Below are 24,032 nucleotides of genomic sequence, written 5' to 3'. Positions count from 1 at the left end.
AATGAATTGAAGGTTTTGATTTGTCCCTGCCTTTTGGGGGCATATGAATTGATTATTCAGTCCTTTAGCTTTGGCATTTCACTTCTGCGAGCCATGCAATGTCTGGGTTGATGACCGAAGTTTTTACAGTGAAAACAATGTCCAAGAAAGATGGTTTTGTACTTGTTGAAGTAGCCACGGTTTGTGTCGATTTCCTTCCTGGGAATTACTCTTGCCTCATTCTTTGGATTTGAGATGGGGCCTTGGTGGAGTACAGGTTTGTATTTGTTGTAGTATCCATGATTCGACTCCACATTCTTCTTTGGAGTAATTCTCTCTTCATTCTTTGGATCCGGGATACACTTTTAATAACATACCTTTTCTTCTTTTGGATTGCAGGAAAGTGCATTGGCATAGATTTTCGCACTATCCTTAGTGCTTGAGGATTCTCCTTTGAAACCTATTCCAGACTTGTCATGTTGAGGTTTTTGACTTTTTAGAATAGTCTCAAGTATTTGAGAGCTTTTACAGCCCTTTTTAATTTGCTCCAACTCCTTTCTCAAAGACACTATTTCGGCTTCACGTTCTTCGCAAGTCTCTTCTTTTTCTTTTAGCTTTGCTTCCAAGAGATCTTCTCTCCTTCTTGTTTCTTCATTTTCTACTTTGAGAAAAATGATTTTATTCCGTAGTTTCTCATTTTCTTCAATGGCACTTATTAACAATTCATCTACATTTCCTTCCAGCCCTGAGTCATCATCATTTGTGAATGCCATGAATAATGTTTTTTGGCTTTCATCATGGTCACTTTCCTCATCCAATTTCTTTTTGATGACCATAAACTCATCCTCATCAGACTCTTCTTGCTTAGAGAAGAAGTTATTCTTATTGAACCCTTTCTTTTTGTGTGTCATTCTTTTAGAATTTCCTTCATCATCACTATCATGTTTATGAGGACATTTTGTTGCATAATGACCTATTTTTCCACACTTAAAACAGATAAGAGGGTACTTTCCTTTAAGCTTAGATCCTTTCTTCAGATTTCATACAAATTGATCCAATTCAGATTCCACATCGGACTCATCACTACAGTCATTCCTTTTTTCCCCTTCTTTGACTTTGAAGCCTTGAATGCTGTGTTTTTGGAGCTTGGGCCACCTTTCCTCATCTCATAGGCAGTGAGGATTCCATGGAGTTCATCCATCTTGAGGTTATCTAGATCCTTTGCTTCTTCTATGGTGCTTATTTTGGAGTCAAATCTATCTGGATAGATCTCAATACCTTTTGAACACTAGTACTTTCTTCAATTTTATTCATCCAATCCTTTAAGGGAGTTTACCACTTCAGCTACTCATAGGAGGTATGTTGCAATATCTTCTTCATCTTCCATCCTTAGACTTTCAAATTGTCTTCTGTGAGTTTGAAGCTTTTCCTTCTTGACTTTTGAGTCTCCATCATATAAGCCAACTAGCTTATCCCACATTTCTTTGGTAGAGTTATAGTTCATGACTTTTGTAAACGTGGAACCAGTGATTCCACTAGTGACGGAGTTCAAGGCCCTTGTATTTGCAATGTAGGTTTTCCTCTCGCCTTGATTTGTTGGAAGAATGGTAGGCATATGGTACTCATTTTGAACAAAATTCCAAACTTCAGGTCCAAGGGACATTAAGTAGTTGATCATTCTTTTTTTCCAAAAACCAAAGTTAGTGCCATCGAACAGAGGAGGTCTTCCTAATGCTTCTTGATTTCTCATCATGGTTGTGGATCCGTCTTCAACCTGTTAGGCTAGTATGAAGAAGCCTGCTCTGATACCAATTGTTGGAAATACTGAGAGGGGGGGTGAATCAATATTTCTTTTTTTTTTGTTCTTGTTGTTACCAAAAGCACACACACACACACACACACACACACACACACATATATATATATATATATATGAAACGCAGAAATAGATAGCTGGAATTAGTGCTTTAATTAACACAAAAATAGTGTAATGAAATAAATACAATATATATGTATAACTGGTTACAATTAGTTGCCAAGCTCCAACTTGGACTTCAGTGAGGCTCCAACTTCCAGAGCACCAACTCTGTCTTGTAATAGTTCTGCGCTTAGGAGCACCAACTCCCAAGGATTTCAATCCTGTTTCGTTTAGAGGCTTCAACCTCTTGGGCTCTAACCCAAACTTGGTATCAACTATTTTGCTGCAATTTTTCTGCACCCAACCCTACTGAGCTTTTGCCTTTCTCCATTTCTCCTGATTCTCTGGTCTCTCCTACCTCTTGCCTGTTCTTTGGCTTCCTCTCTTACAGATTATGCATTTATCCACAACACTTTTCCTTTCTTTTCTATTTTTATGTATTTCAGACACCTCTGACTGTTCGTTTCCACTTTCCACTGCCTTTTTGGCTTCCTCCTTGGTTGTTGTAGATTCCTCTGCCTTGCTTGATCCTTTGGCTTCCCTCCATAGTCGTTGTGGCTTCCTCTGAGATGTTCGAGTTCACTGATACTCCATGGACACGTAAATTCATAAGAGAGGTCCAAAGGAAAATAGAGAGAAATCATGTAATGTGTTACACCATAATAGAGTTCATTTTTCCAATCATTATGGACATACATAGGGTTTTTTTCAGTTTAACGGAGATGTTGTGTCCAAATCGCAATCATTATTGCCATGATTCACCCCATTTAACTGACGTTCAGCCTCCTGAACCATCAGAACAGTTATCATAAGCCTTTCGGCCTAAAACACCCCATGCAAGCCAAATATTTAATTACACAAAGAATATGAGAAAAAACAGTCAAAAATACTAAAGGGCGGACTTCAGGAAATATTACACCTGCATCTAAACTGTAACGGATCCATAGTGAAATCACAATCGGTGCTTTAGTGTGGCAAGGCTTCATAATATATGCGATATGTGACGGATGTGATGATAGATTAACTCATATTGCAATGTGCGGCGGGTCCGCATGTATGTGTATCGCAATCGCCACTTTTGGAGGTCCTTCTATAAGTCGAGCCCAAAACATTTCCGATGGCCGATGGCCGATATCAGATGTGATATTATATTAAACTATTTATAATAGGTCCATCAGGTCCACAGCTCTATTCACAATCGGTGCTTTCATGAGGCAAGGCTTTACGACTTGCGATATAGCGACAGACGCGATATTACAATAGGCGTGATAAAATAAGGCCGCGGGTCTACATGTATTATCGCAATTATAGGTTTCGGGGGTAACACTTAATAGAACCCGCCGATATTATATACTGCTCCACCTCCAATAGTGTATTTGTAATATATATGCTTTGGCCTTTGTTTGTGCCTCCGATAGTGTTAAGCGCATATATGTACGGTTTTTTCCGCCATATGTATGTTTATGCCGCAGATAGTGTTAAAGCATATATATATATGGATTTTTGGCCTTTTTTTGCGTTAAATGCATATATATATATGGTTTCCTCCTCCGATAATGTATTTTGTGCATACATATATAAACTCTACCTTTTCCACTCTGATAATGTATTTTCATGTGTCTAAGTCTTCCACTGTGTCTGCTTCCTCTATTGCTCTGACGGCTCTATTTGCAGCTCCTGATGGCTCTGTGTGCTATGTGCTCTATTAGTTCATCTGGTGGCTCTATCTGCTCCTCTTGGATCTGTCTACTCCTCTTGGATCCATTTTCTCCTCGAATATTGCCATACTGACATCAATGACAATCTGTGTCCAACACGCACTACATACAGTAGAGCGCATGGCACCAACTACCACAAGGACAAATGAGGATTTTCTGGGGACTATACTGGAGGGAAAGATGCAGCCTCACATAGATGGTGTGACCACCTGATTAGCCGTAGGAAAAACAGTCTTAGCACTCCAGGAAACTAAAAGAGAGTGCGCAACTATAAATTATTCTGCCTGGTAGTTGCGCGCTCTGACAAGTGCACGCAGGAACAACCTGTCACAAGGTTTGCACCTACGCAAGGGGTGATGCACTGCCGCATGGGTAGGCTAGGAAGTGACTATTGGTATCACTGTTCATGACGGGATGTCCGCTTTAAGGCCAAATGGAGTGGACGACGGGCATTTAAAACAGGAGTTATGGGAAAGATTTTGGGAAATTTTCCACCAAGAAAGCATTGATGGCCCGAAATTGGAGGGAATAGTCGAATTTTAATTCAAAAGGCACTCTAAAACTCTAAGGGCTAGCCCGCAGACAGCACTTGGTCAATTTTTATTTGAGCAGTTGAACAGAGCGCAAAGTGTTGAGCGCCGAGTGATAATAGAGCCTTTAATTTCGTAAAAAACCACATACATTGTAGAAATTATGACAACCAATAAGGATGGGTTGGGCATTGAAGAAGGAACCACTGGTGAGGCCATGTAGATCCACAATGTTCCCAAAGGCACTAGGGCTATGCCGAGACCAAAGAAAGATAAGCAAGCAATGGGACCAGTATGCATGTCCCCAAGGAATCCACAGCACAAGTTATCAATGGAATAAAAAGGCAAGGCAGTCACCATTGAAACAAATGAAGAGGAAGAGGAATTTTAGGCTCTGATTGCCGCAGTAGAGGAAGAAGAAGAAGTGGAGGAAGACATCCAACCAATGCAATCCGTAGTGAAATTTACCGAGTATTTCCCTCCACAGAAAGGGAAAGCCAAAGTACCAAAGGATCTGGATGCAACGAAAGGTGCACTCCAGACACCGCTCCTCCCCGATGGAATTACCTTTGAGGGTCCGCTCCTAGGCTACATGCCCACCCTAAAATTTGAAGAGTAAGATCTCACAGACAGCGAGAAGTTCCCGCACTTAGAGATGGCGAGCCTAATGAAACAGAATACAGAGGGGCCAGTGATAACATTAGAGCTACGAAAATGGTTGTGTGGCGTGGAAAATGTTGGGTTGCTTCATCCACTATGGATACCACATTTTCACCATGTGCCCATCACCATTTTCGTCATCAGGAAGCTGCTTTTCCTAGTACATGATGGGTACTTATGGAAGGAGGAGCCTATTCCCATCATGGCAGATCTCATCCATAGAATTTCTTTGCTTCCCTGTAAGGGAAAGGTCCTCGCAACGATAGTAGGAAAAAGTAGCGATTTGGCTCTCGCGGAAGCCATGAAGACAAAATATAAGCTCGAGAAGAAAAAGAGGGGTTATGTTATCACCAGCATCAAGGATAAAGGGGTCCGCATAGCCACCCAACTCCTGACCGGTAAAGTAATTAGAAAATGTCGTGTCGATGAAGTACCAGCATCGGTGGTTGTGCTAGCTGAATAGTGTGTGGAGGGGGTCCAGTTCAACTGGGCCAAGTTCCTCTGCGAAGAGTTTTTGCTCAACTACCAGGAGGCCCAGGAAAAGGGTAAGACCTTCCACTATGCGTGGTTGCTCTTATCCATCTTGTTGGTAGCAGGAGAACTACTGGAGGACAACCAACTCACGAGCATCGGCTGAGACCTACTAGAGGCCACGAAGTACGCTTCACTCTGGGCCACCAAGGAGACGAAACGGATTCACGATACTAAGATTTTCTGGGTGCTCATGGAGGTGAGCATTTGAATGTGGATTAATAGGAGGCCTCATTTGTCCCCCACAGTGCACAACAGTCTGCAGAGTTTTGCAGACTTCAAGGTGGACATGCACAATATCTACATTAGGGCGCGAAAAGATTCAGCCTAGCAGTGGACAAAGCTCCCATTCATAGCCACTGACGACATGATCTTTACGGTGTTAGAGACATGGCCTCCCGAGCAGCGCACACTGGATTTGGCGGAGTTGGAGAAGACAGCAGTGCAAAAAAGGAAGGATGATGCTAAGTTGCACGTCACCTAACTGGCCGAGAGAAGACGGAACGAAAAAGCGGCAACCAAGGTCAGGGCAGTCCGCGAAGTGGCATAGGCAGTCACAGAGTAGAAGAAGTTTGTCGAAGTAGCAATAGCAGCACAAATAGTAGAGGTCGCCACAGTGCAGGCAGAGGAAGTCCAAGCAGTGTTTGCAGGGCAGGAGGCAGAGGACACAGAACGTGCGGAAGAGAGTGCGGACCCAGGGACCGCCTCTACACAACTCAAGCGGCCACACATCGCAGAAAGATCGGACCCAAGAAAAAAGGTCAAGGCCTCAAAGATGGCCATCGACCCAATCACCTTAATTGAAGGTGATCTCCATGACATCGGTGAGATGGTTCGCAATGTCACTAATGAAGAGCTCCAAGACTTTATGACGGAGAAGCAGACTGTGTTGGGGCCCTAAAGGCACAGCTGCAGGAATTACAGGTGTGGCCCCCGTAGGAGGGTACCTTGTCTACCCACGTCGCAGCAGGAACGTCAGCAACAGAATAGATGCTCCGCGCGAAGATGGCCAATACGATAACCTTGCTAGAGGGAGCACTAGCCTCAGAGAGCACAATGGATCGGTTGATGCTTAATATAATGAAAGACATTGGCCTTAACTTGGTTGCCCTCCCCCATGACACACTTTATCAGCTATAGGATGGGATAAGAGTAGAACTCCACGGCAAGGAGAGCCGCGTGATCCAAGTTCTGAGCGAGCAAAAGATTAATATAGAACAACTTAGCTTGCAACACGATGAGTTGGTGTCACAGAACCAACAATTGGTACAGATAGTTGATGACGCTTTCTGGCACGTCCCCAAATTATCCATTACATCGGACCTACGAACAGAAGTGTGGATCCATTGTCTGGTAAGTGGAGTCCGTAATGCGTGCAAGGAAATAACAAGAGTGCAGCTGGAGTTGAATCTCCAGATTGCCGAGTTGCGGCTGAAGGTGCAACCTTCAACCCCCCCAGAGGTCAGAGAAGAGCGCACTAGCGCCATTACAGCAGGGATGGAAGAGATTGGAAGTGCAGTCTGCGACTGTACCAACATGTTGGAGCAGGCATTGGAGGTCCTCACTACATTGCAGGAGGACCCCAACATTCAGTGGCTGGAGACCAAGGCACATGAACTCCAAAAATAATATGATAGCATTAGAGGGACTACGCAGACAGTAGTCCTTACTCAGCAGCTTGCAAGGATGCAACAGGCCAAGGCTTTAAAACAACAGGTGGATGCAGCACGCCACAGAGAAGCAGTTCTAAAAGCGCGCGTCCAGCCTTGGATTAATGAAGCCTTCACAATCACGACAGATATTGAATGAAATCTTGCACAGATTCAAGGAATGCATGCACAAATGTAGTGTAGCATGCTAGAGACAGATGGTTCAGAAGCAAGAATGCAGCAAGTTCAGCAAGCAGCAGCTCAGTGCGCTACCAACATTCAGGCCCTTTGGGACTAGTTGGAGGGACTCCACGCCAAGATCACCGCGTCGATAGAGTGACTCGAGGACGAGTGACAATGCTTGTGTTGGAAGCCTATTGGGCATGGAATCCCCCCACAGCATGTTTTGGGGCTCAAAGCCCATGTTTTGGTCAAATAATGTTGTAAGATTCCGCGAATTGCGGGCGCGGAACGTGAAATGTATATTGAGTCATAGGGTTGTCTGCCCTAAGTTTTGTAATGTAATGTCGGCCTACCCATGGTCAATGGACCATGGGATTGTATAAATAGAGCAAGGCTCTAAGTTGTAAATAAAAATAAAAGATACATAGAGGACCGAATGGAGTCTAGAGGATAGCGAACATAGAGTAAAGTTCTAAGTGCTTTGGATCATAGTAGTAGGAAGAGGCTCTGTAGTTGAGTGCACAGAAGCCTAGTAGAGTCTGTAACTAAGTGCGTGGACCCTTGCAGCTGAGTGCATAGGATGGAGTTGAGTCTGCAACCAAGGAAGAAGAATAATAAAGAGAAGTTTGATTCCATATCTTGTGTATCTATTCTTGTGTTATTTCCTGCTTAATTATATTGTTTTCTTTATCACGCACACTTACATGAATGTTGAACGTTGTTAAATATAACTAGACACATACTGATAAGCTGAGTGATTGACTAATATCAGGTTAATAGTAAGGAATTGGATAATAACATGGATCTCGCCTCGAGTAGGGTTGCTCGAAGGCAGCATCTCAGGCTGCGAGGTATTGATAGATGCACGTAGCGATGTGCACACAGGGTAGATCTGTGGACCACTAAAAATCATCAAACTTCTCTAAGGTGTGGAAACCTGGTTCTAGCACCCTCCCATACTACTTCGGGTGAGACCTTAATCCGCGCTCCGCAGGTTGTTGCCGAAAGGGCCAGTAGTACCGGGATTTGTTTGGCTAAATCATCTCTGAACTTGGGTCAGTCCCCTATAAGCCAATAGTAGGCAATAACTGATCTTCATAAAGACGATCCAAAAATTGATCAGTTTATTACCAAAGCACTCGACTTAATTCCCAATTGACACGTCAGAAATAATTATTGTGCCAAAATATTTCACACTAGAAATCTTATTGCGAAACAAGTGATAAACTGACAAGTCAAGTCGTAGAGATGCAACTTGAATATGATGAGATCTTTAAAAACGTCTCTCATCACATCACCTGGAAAAATACAAAGGAGGGGAGAAAAGATGACCTTCCCAAGCTAGAAGAATCACATAAGGAAATTTTGTTTGCAAGCTGGGACTCTCAGCTAAAAGAAGAAGAAAAGGCAATAGCAGACGCGACAACAACAATAAACATTATCATAGAAAATATCAATGAGAATTTGCATGGTGCCAATCTAGTTGCAGGGTCCATTCTAGGGTTCCCTCTAGATGCGAAACAGCTTGAACAACAATGGAAACAGGCAGCGGAGGAAAAAGCGGAAGTAACAAGGCAAATGATGAGACTAGATTGGGAAGCATATTGGCAACATTTGCTCAAGCCTCACAGCCAATGGATTACCCTGCGATGCCCAACCACTTCTACCGAGAAAATGGCGCCAACACTGACCGATGTCGTATTCGATGGACAGTTGAAAGCTAAAGTCAGCCAGCCTACACTACTAAAGCCTATGGTGGATATTTTCAATCTAAAGGATCGAAATGCAACATAGTTAGTCACCCTGTTTACTTTAATTTTAATTTTATTTTTGCATAAATTGAGGCAGGTCGTTTAAACCTCCTCAACTAATTTTTTAATAATCTATTTTTAGTTTTATGGTTTTAGTATAAAACCCCTCTCATGCATTGTAGAGAGGGGTCCAGAATTTTATCAAAAACTCTCTTCAAAACATGCACTTTTGTCCCTTTGAGGAAGTTCTGGTGAAATATATGGAACATGATTTATTTTTATCTAACTTAGCATATTCTAATGAAATTTCTCTTTTGTACTCTTAGGTGATGTTGAATGGATTGAAGATAGATCAATATTGTTGAAACACATGAATAGGACGTATTATAAATGGCACTTTTATTTCGTAATCCTTTTTACTTATGTATTAAGCAATCTTTTCTTTTCGGATTATTTATGTATGAAAGTCTGAATTTCGATTATCATTATTGCACTTATGTATGATGATGATCTTTATTTTATGTTGAATATATGAATAACTTTTTATGCAATATATTTCTCACAATCATTCGGCTAACTTTTTATATGAAACGATTATTGTTAAAACAGATTCACTTCTAATCGTAATTGAATGATCTTTATCCCGGGTATATTATTATTAGATAGCTTTTAGAAATTAGAAGTTAAATGCATTTGTGATTGATTAGTTTAGAATAGATTACCGTTAGCTTAAAACTTTACTCCAAACACATCACACATCACCCCATTTAGCACAAGCATTAAACAGATTGGGAAACTGGTCCCATTATCCCCAGTCAAAGCCACTACTCCAAACGAAAAAGGAGCTGCCAATCAAGGTCCGGACCGGGTGGTTTTCCCCCATGTTGAGGTAACGATTTTCGAGGCTTCAACATTTTGGCGCTAGAAGGAGGGCATGAACTGTGAATGGAAAGTAAATCCAAATTAACAGACCATTCTAAGAGTAAAACTCCCTCACCCTCTCCTCCAACTTCTCGAAAGTCTTCTAAATCCCCTGACCCCAAGTGAGAAGTTGCACATGATATTATACAACCCGTTGTTGAAAACCCAATCGATCTAGAGCTTTCTTCTCTTACCGAAGCCCCTAAAGTTCAATCTTTGATTCACAAATTACAAGGGATTTCACTATCACAAGAAGGATCTAAGATATCTCAGGATAGTGTTACTTCTCAGTTTACTCCATCTCGGTCGTTAACTAGAGCACAAAGTGAAAAGTTTGAAATACATGTGTTCGAATTTCCTCTTCCAAGCCGAAAGAAAGCTAAGAAGATACCATCCATATCTCACAGCGAGGTTTTATCATCATCTTCATCCATCCCATCTATACCCTTACAAGATCAATCATCCATCTCACCACTCCAGATCATGATTCACACAAGTAGAAGAGCTATATCTTCCTCTACCCAATCACCTTCAAACCCTACTAAAACACCTTCCCCTATCCACATACCAGCAATGGCACAGAATCCCCCAAAAAATCCTCCAAGGCCATGGGCAAACCTAGGGGGTGTTAGGATGGTTGCTCCTTTACATCAATTACCAATGCATCCAAAAAAATGGCTGCCCAAATTCAATCCTGATAATGGCCTATTGGCTTAGGAACATATAAATAATTTTATGTTGTCCATTAACTTGAATCAAGTAGAGGAGGAAGACACAGTTGTAAGACTATTCCCATATACTTTGCAGGGAGCAATAGGATCATGGTACTTTTCATTACCATTAGGTTCTATTAACAGTTGGGATGATTTTCAAGAGAAAATTTTAACAAAGTTTGGAGATGATAGATCTACAACTACCTTAATTAATGATCTCTCCAATTTGAAATCTAAGCCAAGAGAACCTATCAAGGACTTCAACTCTCGCTTCAATAAACTATTGAATAAAATACCAGTGGCATCTAAGCCTAGCGATGAGGTCCAAAATGAGTGGTACATCTCTACTTTACCGTCAAACACAGCTATCTTTGTTGATAGAGCTACCAAACCAACCTTGGCAGAAAATATGAAAGAAGCAATAGTTGTATAAAAACACATCCTAGATGTTGAAAAGAGAAATGCATTGTTGGGTGTGGAGCATGATTATTTAGAGGTCTTTGTTTCAACTGAATGTATACCCCAGGAAGATTGTACACCCCTCCACATGGGGGTGGTGCGGGGGGGTCTGGGGGGGCTAATCCCCCCCAGCTGGGGGGTTCGAGGACCGACGGTCCCCCAACGGGGGTTTCGGGGGTAGTGCCCCCGAAGCTAAAAATAGATGTAAAATTGCCTTATAAAAGCATAGTAATTTCTAGTCAATTTGGGTCGTTCATTAGGCGGATGATCTGATGGTAGAATTTATGTTTAGTTTAGGGTTTTTTTCCCTAGAAGGCAACCCCTCTCTTTGTACGAGGGTATTGTATTGAGGCCGTGGAATATGTGTGTATTTTCTCAGAGCGAGAAATAAAGAGGTGAGACTGTGAGAGAAAACAAAGGATATTACACCAGATCTGCTGTAGGTTGTGTCTCTTCATGTTGCTGGATAATAGAAAGGAAGGACTAGCTGTTCGAGTTGGACGTAGCCCAAACTGGGTGAACCACGTATATCTGTGTCTCTCTGGTTCTATGTGTTTGCGTTTGTCCGCATATTATATGTCTTGCATTTCTCTGTCATATATAATATTTTTCTAACACGCATTAGAAGAACGGAAATCTAAGAAAGTAACCTTTAGAGATGACTCTAAGAAGAAACCACCGAAAGATCCTTTCAATCTTGAAGGATTACAGAAAGTCCTCAAAACCATGTCTAATGAAATGGTTGATATTAAGAAACAGGTAGTAGAGACTTCCTCTAAAAAACCTTTTAGAACATTCAAAAGGAATTCTCCTGTTGATCCTAAGCCTCCAAATTCCATATCAAATGCCGATTCAGATGAGGACGAAGTTTCACCTAGCAAAGAACAAATGGACGAGGACGGAGTAGTAGAGTTACAAGGGATGTGGGATTTTATACTTCCTAATGAAAAAACTCAAGAAACCTTACCTGTCACTACCCTAAGTAAAAATCTTATCAATTTGTTGCAAACAAATCCAAAACAAAAGGCTTCAATGCCACCCCTTAGGGATAAAGCAACAGGTAAGAAATCTGTACCAAAATCCACTGAAAAAGCACCTACTCAATTGGATCCTTCTCCTTCATCTAAAACTTGGATAGTTTCTGATTAAATGGAATATAATATTATCAATTATCTAAAGAAAACTAGGGCAAACATTACATTTCATGAGCTTAACAAATTCAAACATCAACAAAAGTTACTTCTGAAAGAACTTAAAGCAATACCTACTGCACCACTTCTTGTTGTCGTAATCTTGCAAGATGCCCAAGAAATGGGAAGACCCCCTAGTGCTTCTTTGAATAAAATAGATCCAATTGATATAGCTTTAATTGGAGGAAGATCAAAATCACACACTCTACCTTTTCTTCTTACTTTCGAAGTCTTTAACAAAAACTTACACAGTTCTCTGGTTGATTCTAGAGCTTCATCTAACATACTGCCCAGAACAGTTCATGAGAAGTTGAATGTTTAGCCTCAAAAATTTGTTGTATGAATAGTTTAGTTAGATCGCTCTCAAGTAAAAGTCGTCGAGGAACTTAATCAAGTAACCATCAGACTTTCTTCAAACCAAAAAGTTTGCCAAGTCATCGACATACTTGTAGTTGCCATTCTTGAGTTCTCTTGTTTCATCCTTAGTAGAGACTGGTCAAAAAAACTTCATGGTTATTTTGCAATTGACTAGTCTCACCTATGGCTTCCCTATAACGGTAAACCAAATCAAATAAGGTTTGATCACGAGAAACATCAGAAGTTCATAGTGACAGAATTAGAAGGAGAAAACGAACCAGTTGCATATAGCAACATTATCATCAGAAATTATTCTGTAGAATCATTTCTAAGGAATTTCAATGCTCATACTTCACCTTTCTTAGAAAACTTTGTTGTCTCTCAAATTGAAAATTTTTCCCAAACAGACACTTCTAAATGTGTAAATTTTGTAGATAAACCTGTAGTTAAATATTTATTTTGGAAATTATTTTTTGATGGATCTAAATCCAATGATGGAGCAGGAGCAGGTTGCATCTTAGTTAGCCTAGAGGGGGAGAAAACTATGCTAGCATGCAGACTTGAATTTGATTGCACCAACAATACTGCTGAATATGAGGCACTAGTTCAAGTTCTATATAAGGCAATTGGCCTTAATGTAAAATACCTCCAAGTGTTCGGGGATTCAGAAATTGTCATAAAACAGGTAAGAAACACTATACATTGTTTATCAGGACACTTGAAACATTATTACTCGTTAGTTCAAGATCTGACTCTCCACTTTATTGCGTTTAATATTTCCCCTATCCCAAGACTCCAAAATGCTAGTGCCAATCTTCTAGCTAATGTTGCTTCCAAGCTTATCACTCCAGAATATTATAGCCTAGATCGATTCTCCATCAAATTAATCTTTAGGCCTTCCATCCCTGATAATATCACCAACTAGAGAGTCTTTGATAATGATCTGGATATCATAAAATTCTTGACCTCAGAAGGCTCATACGATGACCAGATAGTTGATGAAGACTAGCATGATAACCAACTTAAACAAGAAACGGTCATTAATGCTATACCAAAGTCCGTAGTTAAGTTGGAAGATTTATATGACCTCAAAGATAGATTTAAATGATCTACTAATTCAAAAATTCAAAGTTCAACTCTGAGATTTGAATTGATCAATCTTGGGACTGATTTAAAACCTCAAAACATTAACTTAGGTCTAGGTCTTACATCAGATGAAAAAGCAAATTTTATAAGTTTTTTGAAAAGATATAAGAGTATCTTTGCATGGAACTATGAAGATCTCAAAACATACGACACCTTTATTATCCAACACACTATTCCTATGATATCTGATGAAAGACCTATTCAATGAAAATTGAGGAAAATCCATCCTAATTTAGAAAGTCAAATTAAATCTAAGTTGAATAAACTGCTGAAAGCCAAAATTATTTTTCCTATCAGACACTCTCGATGGGTTTCCAATATTGTCCCAATCAGGAAGAAGAACGATGATATTTGAGTATGTATAGATTTCTACAACCTCAAGAAAGCTTGCCAAAAGGACAATTTCCCATTACCTCCTATGGAGCATATTTTGCAATCAGTAATAGGCTCTGAACTAATGTCTTTCTTGGATGGATTCTCAAGTTATAAGCAAATTTTAGTAAATCCAGGTGACCAGCTGAAAACTACATTCAGGACAAAATGGGTCACTTATGCTTATCAGAAGATGTCATTTGGACTAATTAACACTGGTGCTACTTTCCAGAGAGCCATGGATATAGCCTTCAAAGGTTTTGTAAATAGATTAGTAGTGATCTACTTAGATGATAAAATAGTGTACTCCAAAAAACACAGTAATCATCTAAGAGACTTGAAACAAATCTTTGAACGTTGCTAAAGGTATGGAATTTCTCTGAACCCAAAAAAGTCCTTTTTTCACGTTAAGTGAAGGAAAGCTCCTTGGATTCATTGTTTCCAAAGCAAGAATTCATATTGATCCTGACAGAATTAGAGAAATTTCTGAAATACCTTTACCACATAACAAGAAATCAATGCAATATTTCCTAGGTCAAATAAATTTTGTTAAAAGATTTGTCCCTGACTTCTCAAGAATTGTTTTACCTCTTCAATCCATGATAAAGAAAAATTCTTTGTTTAAATGGGGACATTCGGAACATGAAGCTTTTGGCTTGATAAAACAAGCAATTATTAACGCGCAATCTCTAGAAACCCTGAATTTTTCCATTCATTTCATTTTATATACTTTTGCTTCCGAGAAATCATATGCGGCCATATTAACACAAGAAAATTAGGATAAGGTTGAAGCTCCAATCTCTTTCTTTAGCTCCAATTTGCAAGGAGCTTAATTAAATTACTCAGATGTTGAAAAACAAGCTTTTGCTATTTTCAAATCTATAAAACACTTCAGACCTTTTCTCCTCAAGACACACACTAAAGTCATAGTACCCTTCTCAGCAGTAAGAAATCTTTTAATACAAAGGGATGTAGGAGAAAAGAGAGAAAATTGGGTCACTACCCTGCAAGAATATGACATAGAAATTAAACCAGCTAAAATTGTAAAAGGTCAAGGTTTTTGCAGGATGTTGGCGGGCACCTCAAATCTATCAAAGTTGCATCATTCAAGTGATGATGTACAAATCTATGAGGTAAGCCTCAACGACACAAAATCAATGTATGTTGATATCATATTTTACTTGAAAAATGGATATGCACCAGCCCAATTGAATTACACAAAGAAAAGAGCCCTGAGATTAAAAGCAAGGCAATATCAGATTATCAACGATGTACTTTTCAGAAGAAATTATGATTCTATTTTACTTATATGTCTTGGAAAATATGAGGCAGAGAAGGTGTTGCAGGAACTTCATGATGGACCAGCTGGTGGTCACTTTGGAGGTGACACTATGGCACATAAAATCCTACATGTCAGCTATTACTGGCCAACTCTATTCAAAGATGCACACAGTTATGTAAGAAGATTTAAGGTTTGTCAAACAGCTGCTGGAAGACAAAGAAAACTTGTGCTACCATTACAACCCGTGAACATTTACCAACCATTTTAACAATGGGGATTACATGTAATAGGTGAGATCGTTCCTCATTCTTCTAAACAATATAGATACATTCTTACAGCTACTGATTATTTCACCAAATGGGTATAGGAAATCCCATTGAAGGTAGGCAATTCAGAAAATATTATTGAATTTATAGATCAATTTATCATCACCTGATTTGGCTTACCATCTACTTTAATGTTTGATAATGCATCTTATTTTTCAGGCAATGCTATGACAAAATTTGCTCTTAAAAGAGGTTTTAAGCTTAAGTATTCAGCAAATTATTATCCGCAAGGAAATGGACTAGCCAAATCCACAAACAAAAATATCATCAGGATTATTAAACATATTGTTGACCAAGGCCAAAAGAACTAGCATAAGTCTTTAGTGTTTGCTCTATGGGCAGATCGAATAACTCACAAAGCCTCCTTCGGCACTTCTCCTTTTAATTTGGTCTATGGGAAAGAAGCAGTCATACCAACAAATGTAGCCATTCCCTCCTTAGCATTAGTTCAATTCATTGGAGAAATCCCTTCCTCATCTATGCAAGTTAGGCAATTACAAATTCTTAAGCTTGAAGAGGAAAGGGAAAAAGCGAGGATCACACATGCACATCATCAGTAGTTAGTCAAAACCTCCTTTGGTTCAAATTTTGTAGCTTCAAAATTTTTCCAACTTGGAGACCTAGTATTAAAATGGGATAAATCCCATGAAGAGAAAGTTAAGCATACCAAGTTCCAACAAATGTGGCTCGACCCATTTCAAATTGTGGAACAGATAGGCCCAACAACTTTTCTGCTCCAGGATTTATCAGGTAAGAGAGAATCTCTACCTGTTAATGGACAGCTCCTAAAGAAATACTTTCCATAGAAGATGATCTCTTCTGTTCACTGTATATTATTTCCTATAGTTAAAAAAATTCTTTAGAAATAATAATACCAGTTCAAAAGCATTCACTTTTGGTTTTACAAAGGATAGTCTCTTTTCAATTTTGACTTTTCGCTTGTATAAGTAAAGATTTTTATGAAAGTAATATTCACATATGAAATGTATAGTTAAGTTTGATTTCTTTTAAATTGACTGTCTTCCTCCTTAATTATCTGATTTTGATGAAGCTTAACTTTAAAAGAGAAACTACTCCTTTATATCAGTCTAGAAAAGTATCTATACAAAGCAAAGTCTCTCTCCAAAAAGGCATCTCTAAAAACTCTACAATTGTCGTCCAGAAGCTCTTAAGGGGCCAATGATCCTCCCCACTTAGTCAATTTTCATTTTTTTAAGTGTAATTCTGAAATATACCTAAACTAAAAGGATAAGAGGTCTCATTAAGAACCGGCTTACCATGGTCATAATATTATAACTGAATTGACATTACCAAAACTGAATATCAAAATAGGGTAATGGCTTATGATTATAATAATCAAAAGGCAAGGGGTCTCATCACAAGCTAGCTTGTTCAATTAAGTTACGAATCAAGTGAATGGCATTGTCAATGTTGGTCACCAAACCAAGACATTGTCCTTTAGGAAATACAGATGAAAAGCTGAAGCAACAAATGAATTACTTCAAAAAATAAAGAAAGAAATAAGTATACTTACGAATTTATCTTTAAAATTGCATTCTGATTTAAGTGGAATACTGGGTCATTGCTGGTTAAAAGGTAACCCTGTTGAAGCTATGAACGCATGCTGGCAGCATAGGCTCTAGCTACGACAACGGAGTAAACCAAAAACCAATCTAGGGAGAGACTCATGGCTTTTATCTTTTAAAAACCAAGACTGATGTAGACAATGTTACTTTTTATAAGAAAAGAATAGTCAAAAGAATGGTAGTTAGGCAAATGATTGTTTATTACGAAAGCAATAATTCTTACCTTATATTCCATATAATTTGTTTTATTTTCAAAACTATCTTTATTTTGGAAGTTTTAGAAATTTCAAAAAACTCTCAGAGATAATTGGTTCTTCCAAGTGAATCGCCAATTGTTGTGGTATTCAACAACCCCCCATTTATTAATAATAGTAGTTAATGTAACTGCGGACCCTTTACAAATTTTCATTCAAAAATCAAAACTTAGCATTTAGTCATTTCTTTTACTTTTTGAATAAAGCAAAAATAACAATCAAAACCTTTTGGGAACTACTAAAGACTTACCTTTTCATATATAGCATGTCTAAAACCCACTAAAGGACCTTTCTAAAAAACCTCCAAAAATCAAGCAAAGTGTTTAAAATAAGGGCTCCATGGTCTAAATTATCATAAAATCCGACGAAAATGGAAGTCCTTAAGATTTTTAGGCTTAAGTCTCGCATCGCATATCACGACCCATAAAGAGCTCTCTCTTAAATATGATATAGCAATATTTGCGAGTTGTGAAACTGCGATGGTGCTTTGACTTTTATCACATCGCATTTCAGGTATTCAAGAAAACACTTTGCACTTACCATAAGCCGATATTGTGAAATGCGATTTGTGCCCGGACCCACACCTTAGAGTATTAAAAGCAAATATTTCAAGTCATCAAGTCTATTGCGTAGGATGAACCTAGCGATTAACCATATGTGAAACAGCTAATGGACAGCTCGCATCTCACATCTTGCAGACACACAGTAGGAGGTAAGAATGCTAAAAGGCACATCTTGTGATATTGTGATCTGCAATATTGCTTCGTAAATCGCACAATCGCTATCATCGCAGTATAATGGCTCGCCACCCTAGAAGCTTTCATCCCGTTTTTCAACGCAAACATTTATGAGCAATAAAGCTAAGGGATAATGAATCATTAGTGGGCATTAGTGGGAAATAACTGCATTTATGTGTGAAAATCCATTTAGCTTGATACAATATCTTGTTATGTGCGTTCAAATAATGCTTCTTTTACCACCTTTATAAGCTATCTGCATTATTTCATTTTTACGTTCATCTTTGAGTGTCCGATAGCTTTTGTTCTTCATTTCAGGAGAAACCCGCAAAGTAAAGCGTTGAGAACAATGGGGAAGAAATGCAAGGCTGTAGCCTCTGAGAAAACAGAGATGACTCCCCTGTTCACAGACACCACATGCAGCAGAGAGGGAGGAACTTCTACATGGGAGACTATGTACAACATATTGGAGGAGAAACAACTGAGGATTATGGAAACAAATGTTACAATTGACGGATGAGATTCCTCAGAAGCTTCCATGTTAGAGACAGCTTGCTCGTTCTTGCACGCATAGCCGCTTGGCTGAAGATAATCCCTTATACCGACATGGTAAAATGGGTTATCGATGAAGTAGACATCTCAGATAGGGAATTCAAGACGAGAAGCCAAGGGGTCATTGGATCTTTTACCCCGGACAATTTACAGCTTATGTACCACCTACCAGAGCCACAAGTCATCTACAACAAGCAATTCATAGAAAATTTTTCTAAACAGAATAGCAACCTAGTGGATTGCACCCTCGCCTCATTGAATAACGAAGAGAAAATCAAGAAAGACAAAAATGGTATGTACACTACTGCATCTATTTGTCCCCCTTATAGTTTTGTTGCGGCTATGTTGTGTAAACAGTTTGGCAGACTTGATAGTACCAATTTCTCCCCGGATTGGTTGTCGTTAATAGATGTATTCGTTAACGCAACTATTATGAATTAGGCCCAAATCTTGTCATACAATTTAGCAAAAATAATTATTGAGTATAGAAGGAGAAGAAGTATTGCTTCGAGGGTTTACCCTCCATTTTTTATGATCACCTATGTTATGGATGCTATTTGTTTTAGTTCAAAGTTCCCCATCATGGGATGGAAATGGACTGTTCGGAATCCACTTCCCATTCACGTGTACCACAAGGTCATGTGGGAATCCAATTTTCAACCACATTTTTTTCGAGATTTTCCATGGAGTTATGCTGCCTATTTACAAGTGGATGTATAATCAAGGGGCCCCCAGATTTTCCCAAGAAGCTAAAGTTGACATCCTTCAAGTGGTCAGATGGTTCAAAGAGGAAAAATTTACATATATCAGAGTTTTTGGCAGCATCACCTCCCCCCACATCCTCCCATACTATGTTCCAGATAAATTTATGGCTAGGGAGATAGCCTATTGGACAGCTAGTGAGGGAGGAATGAGCCATACACTAAAAGAGTCAAAGAAGGCCATTTGGCCTGCATTCCCTCTACAGTGTGGAGCATTTGCACTACATGACTTGGGACACACATTCAAAGAAGAAGAGAACATCTTATCTCTGCAATTACCCAAATTCCCTGGACGACAGTATGACCCGTTTGGCACTGTCAAGAATTTCACCAATTTGGTGAAAATAAAATTATTCACCAATGAGGAGGATGTTTCTGACGATATATTTTTGCAGAAAAACACCTTTTCAGAGGTGAAACATATGGCCCAACTACTTTTTGACCATGAAGATCTGGAAAAGTTTTACAGTTACAGAGAAAGAAGGTTGGCAATGGTCCCATTGGACCAATTGTTAATTTAACCAATAAGGGAGCCTACTCCTAGTGTGACTATAGAAGGTGACTCCAAAGAAAACTGCAAATCTGATTTTGGAGCAGAGTCTCAAGAAAAATATATCAGGGAATCACGACATTCATCACAGAATGGCAAACACAGGAGCATCGAGGATACGGCCCAATCTACACAGAAGATAGTTAAACAAGCTTCAACTAGCAAGCAGGTTGAAATCCCTACCACCTTTGCACAACCAATAAAACCCACGGTAATTGATTTAGAGGAAGAGTGGGATAATTTTAATAAAAGTCTTAATATAGAGGAACAGGTGCCAGAGTCGCAAACTCCTCAAAAGGAAAAAGCTCTAGAAATTACAGTCGAAGAAACTACAAAAGAACCAGAAGTAGAGCATATCCCTGTTACCCCCACCTCCGAAATAATTCTGAGAATTGAAGAAATACCCCCTCTGGATGTATTCTATATCCCACAGCATAAGGTTGTGGTGAAAAGGAAAAGAAAGAAAAGAAAATTGGACTCTATAGCTGCTACTACCCCTGAAAACGAACTAATGGATGTTCTATGGAAGGACCCACCTATTGATCCATCTGCCAACTTAACTAGACTCTCACAGTTTGTAGATGCTTGTGTTATAGTGAACATAGACAAAGAAATATAAGTCCAAATGTTGCTTAGAGAAAAGGAGAATAAAATAACATCGCTTCAGCAACAATTACAAGTCAAATCCAACCAGTAGGCAGAGATACAGTTGGCCAAGCTTCAACAGAAATTTGAACAAATGCAAATAGAACATAGAATCAGCTTAGACAAGAAGGAAGCATAGGTGTAGGCAATAACTGGTCCTCATAAAGATGATCTAAAAATTGATCAGTTTATTACCGAAGTGCTCAGACTTAATTCCCAGTTGACACATCAGAAAGAATTATTGTGCCAGAAGATTTCACACTGGAAATCTTATTGCAAAACAAGTGATAAAGTGACAAGTCAAGTCATAGAGATGTGACTTGAATATGATGAGATCTTTAAAAAGGTCTCTGATCACATCACTTGGAAAAACGCAGTGGAGGGGAGAAAAATAGACCTACCCAGGCTAGAAGAATCACATAAGGAAATTATGTTTGCAAGCAGCAATTCTCAGCTAAAAGAAGCAGAAAAGGAAAATAGTAGACGCGGTGGCAGCAGCAAACATTATCATAGAAAATATCAATGAGAATTTGCATGGTGCCAATCTAGTTGCAAAGTCCATTCCAGGTTCCTTCCAGATGCACAATAGCTCGAACAGCAATGGAAACAGGAAGCGGAGGAAAAAGTGGAAGTAATAAGGAAAATGGCTTAGGCTAGATTGGGAAACATATTGGCAACATTTGGTCAAGCCTCACAGCCAATGGATGACCATGTGATGCCTAACCACTTCTGCCGAGAAAATGGCACCAGCATTGACTGATGTCGTATTCGATGGACAGTTGAAAGCTGAAGTTGGTCGGCCTACATTACTGAAGCCTATGGTGGATATTTGCGATCTGAAGGATCGAATGCAACATAGTTAGTCACACCATTTACTTTAATTTTGATTTTATTTTTGCATAAATTGAGACAGGTCGTTTAAACCTCCTCAACTATTTTTGTAATAATCTATTTTCATTTTTATAGTTTTAGTATTTAAACCCCTCTCATGCATTTAGAGAGGGGTCCAGAATTTTATAAGAAACTCTCTTCAAAACATGCACTTCTGTCCCTTTGAGGAAGTTCTGGTGAAATATATGGAACAAGATTTATTTTTATCTGACTTAGCATCTTCTACTGAATTGCATTGTTGTACTCTTAGATGATTTTGAATGGATTGAAGATAGATCAATATTGCTGAAACACATGAGTAGGACATATTATAAATGGTACTTTTATCTCATAATCCTTTTTACTTGTGTATTAAGCAATGTTTTCTTTTCAAATTATTTATGTATGAAATTCTGAATTTCGATTATCGTTATTGCACTTTTGTATGATGATGATCTTTGTTTTATGTTGAATATATGAAGAACTCTTTATATGATATATTTCTCACAATCGTTTCAGCTAACTTTTTATATGAAATGATTATTGTTAAAACAGATTCAATTCTAATCATAATTGAATGATCTTTATTACCAATTGCTTTTAGAAATTATTGCAGATCGCATACATCAAGTTTATCCCGGGTATATTATGATTAGATTGATTTTTAGAAATTAGAAGTTAAATTCATTTGTGATTGATTAGTTTAGAATAGATTATCGTTAGCTTAAAACGTTACTCCAAACACATCATACATCACCCCATTTAGCACAAGCATTAAACAAATTGGGAAGTTGGTCCCATTATACCCAGTCGGAACCACTATGCCAAACGGAAAAGGAGCTGCCAATCAAGGTCAGGACCCGGTGGTTTTCCCCCATGTTGAGGCAACGATTTTCGAGGCTTCAACACGATTGTGATGCAATATCACAAATCGCATCATCACATTTTGATTTTTGCGCTTTCTTTAACATTTCTTTAGTTTCTGTGATATGTGGGCCGCTGATTATCAGTTTCAAAGGATAGCTTATTTGTTAGGTTTTCTATGTAAATCCCTTTTTCCTCAAGTAGCGGACTTGAGTGCTTGTTTATAACATATTTCGGAATCGGGTCTGGGTCTTCAATCACATTTCGCATGATGATAAGGTTTCGGGCTCCTCTTAAGTGTTCTTAATGCGATGCGATAAGAGAGATTGTGTCATCACAATCTCGCATATCGCATGGTTTAAGATACTTTGTTAAGGCACGCTCCTTGTGAGTGGTGATTTGTGATGCGGGCCTTATTTTAATAAGAAATGCTTTAGAACTTAGTTCATATGGGAAACCCGATAGTTTCGAGGTTTTAGTGCGACATTCTTTTTTTATTGCTTTTCTCTAGTTTTGGTGGATACCAAGGATTTTGACATGCTTGATTGTGCGATATGCGGAAAGGTGGAGATTTGCTAGCTTTTTTGAAAGGTTTTATTTTGATATCTTGCTTCATTCCAAAAATTAACAAGAAAAATGCCTAAATGCTAAACGTTTTTTTGGAATGATTTTTTAAAGGGTCCCCATTTATTAATATAATATTGACTATCACTATTAATAAATTGGGGGTTGTTGAATAGCACAACAATTGGCGATTCACTTGGAAGAACCAATTATCTCTGACAGTTTTTTGAAATTTCTAAAAACTTCCAAAATAAAGGTAATTTTAGAAAATAAAAATTACATGAAATATAAGGTAAGAAATATTGCTCTGAATAATAAAACAACATTTACCTAACTATCATTCTTTTGATCATCCTCTTCAATATGAAATTTTCTTTGTCTACATCAATCATTACTTGGTTTTAAAGATAAAAACAGGGGGGACTCTCACAAATCAACTTTTTGGTATACTCAGTTGCCATAGGTAGAGCCTCTACTGCCAGTAGGCATCCATAGCCTCGACAAGGTTACCTTTTAACCAACAATGATTCATTATCCCATCTGATAAGAATGCAATTCTCAAAGATAAGTTCAGATTTATATACTTATTTTTTAGATTTTCTTTTCTTTGAAGTTTTCATTTTACTCCTCAAAGGCCATTGTCTTGGTTTGGTGACCAAAATTGACAATGCCACTCACTAGTTGTAACTTGGCTGAACAAGCTAGCTCTTGATGAAACCCCTTGTCCTTTGATTGGTGGAATCTCAAGTCATTACCATGTTGTGATATGCAGTATTGGTAATGTCAGCTAGTTATTTCCCTATGATCATGGTAAGTTGACTCTTGATGAGACCTCTTATCCTTTAAGTTTAAGCATATTTTATATTTACACTCTGAGGATGAAGGCTTACTTGATGGGGAGAATCATTGACTTCTTAAGAGTTTTTGGACGACAATTGTAGAGTTGAAGATGCTTTTCTATAGA

Source organism: Pinus tabuliformis, chromosome J (assembly GCF_031772625.1).
Source record: "Pinus tabuliformis cultivar Carrire ecotype Pingquan chromosome J, CPIR1, whole genome shotgun sequence".
In the NCBI taxonomy this organism is placed as follows: Eukaryota; Viridiplantae; Streptophyta; class Pinopsida; order Pinales; family Pinaceae; genus Pinus; species Pinus tabuliformis.
This window is presented reverse-complemented; position numbering follows the sequence as displayed.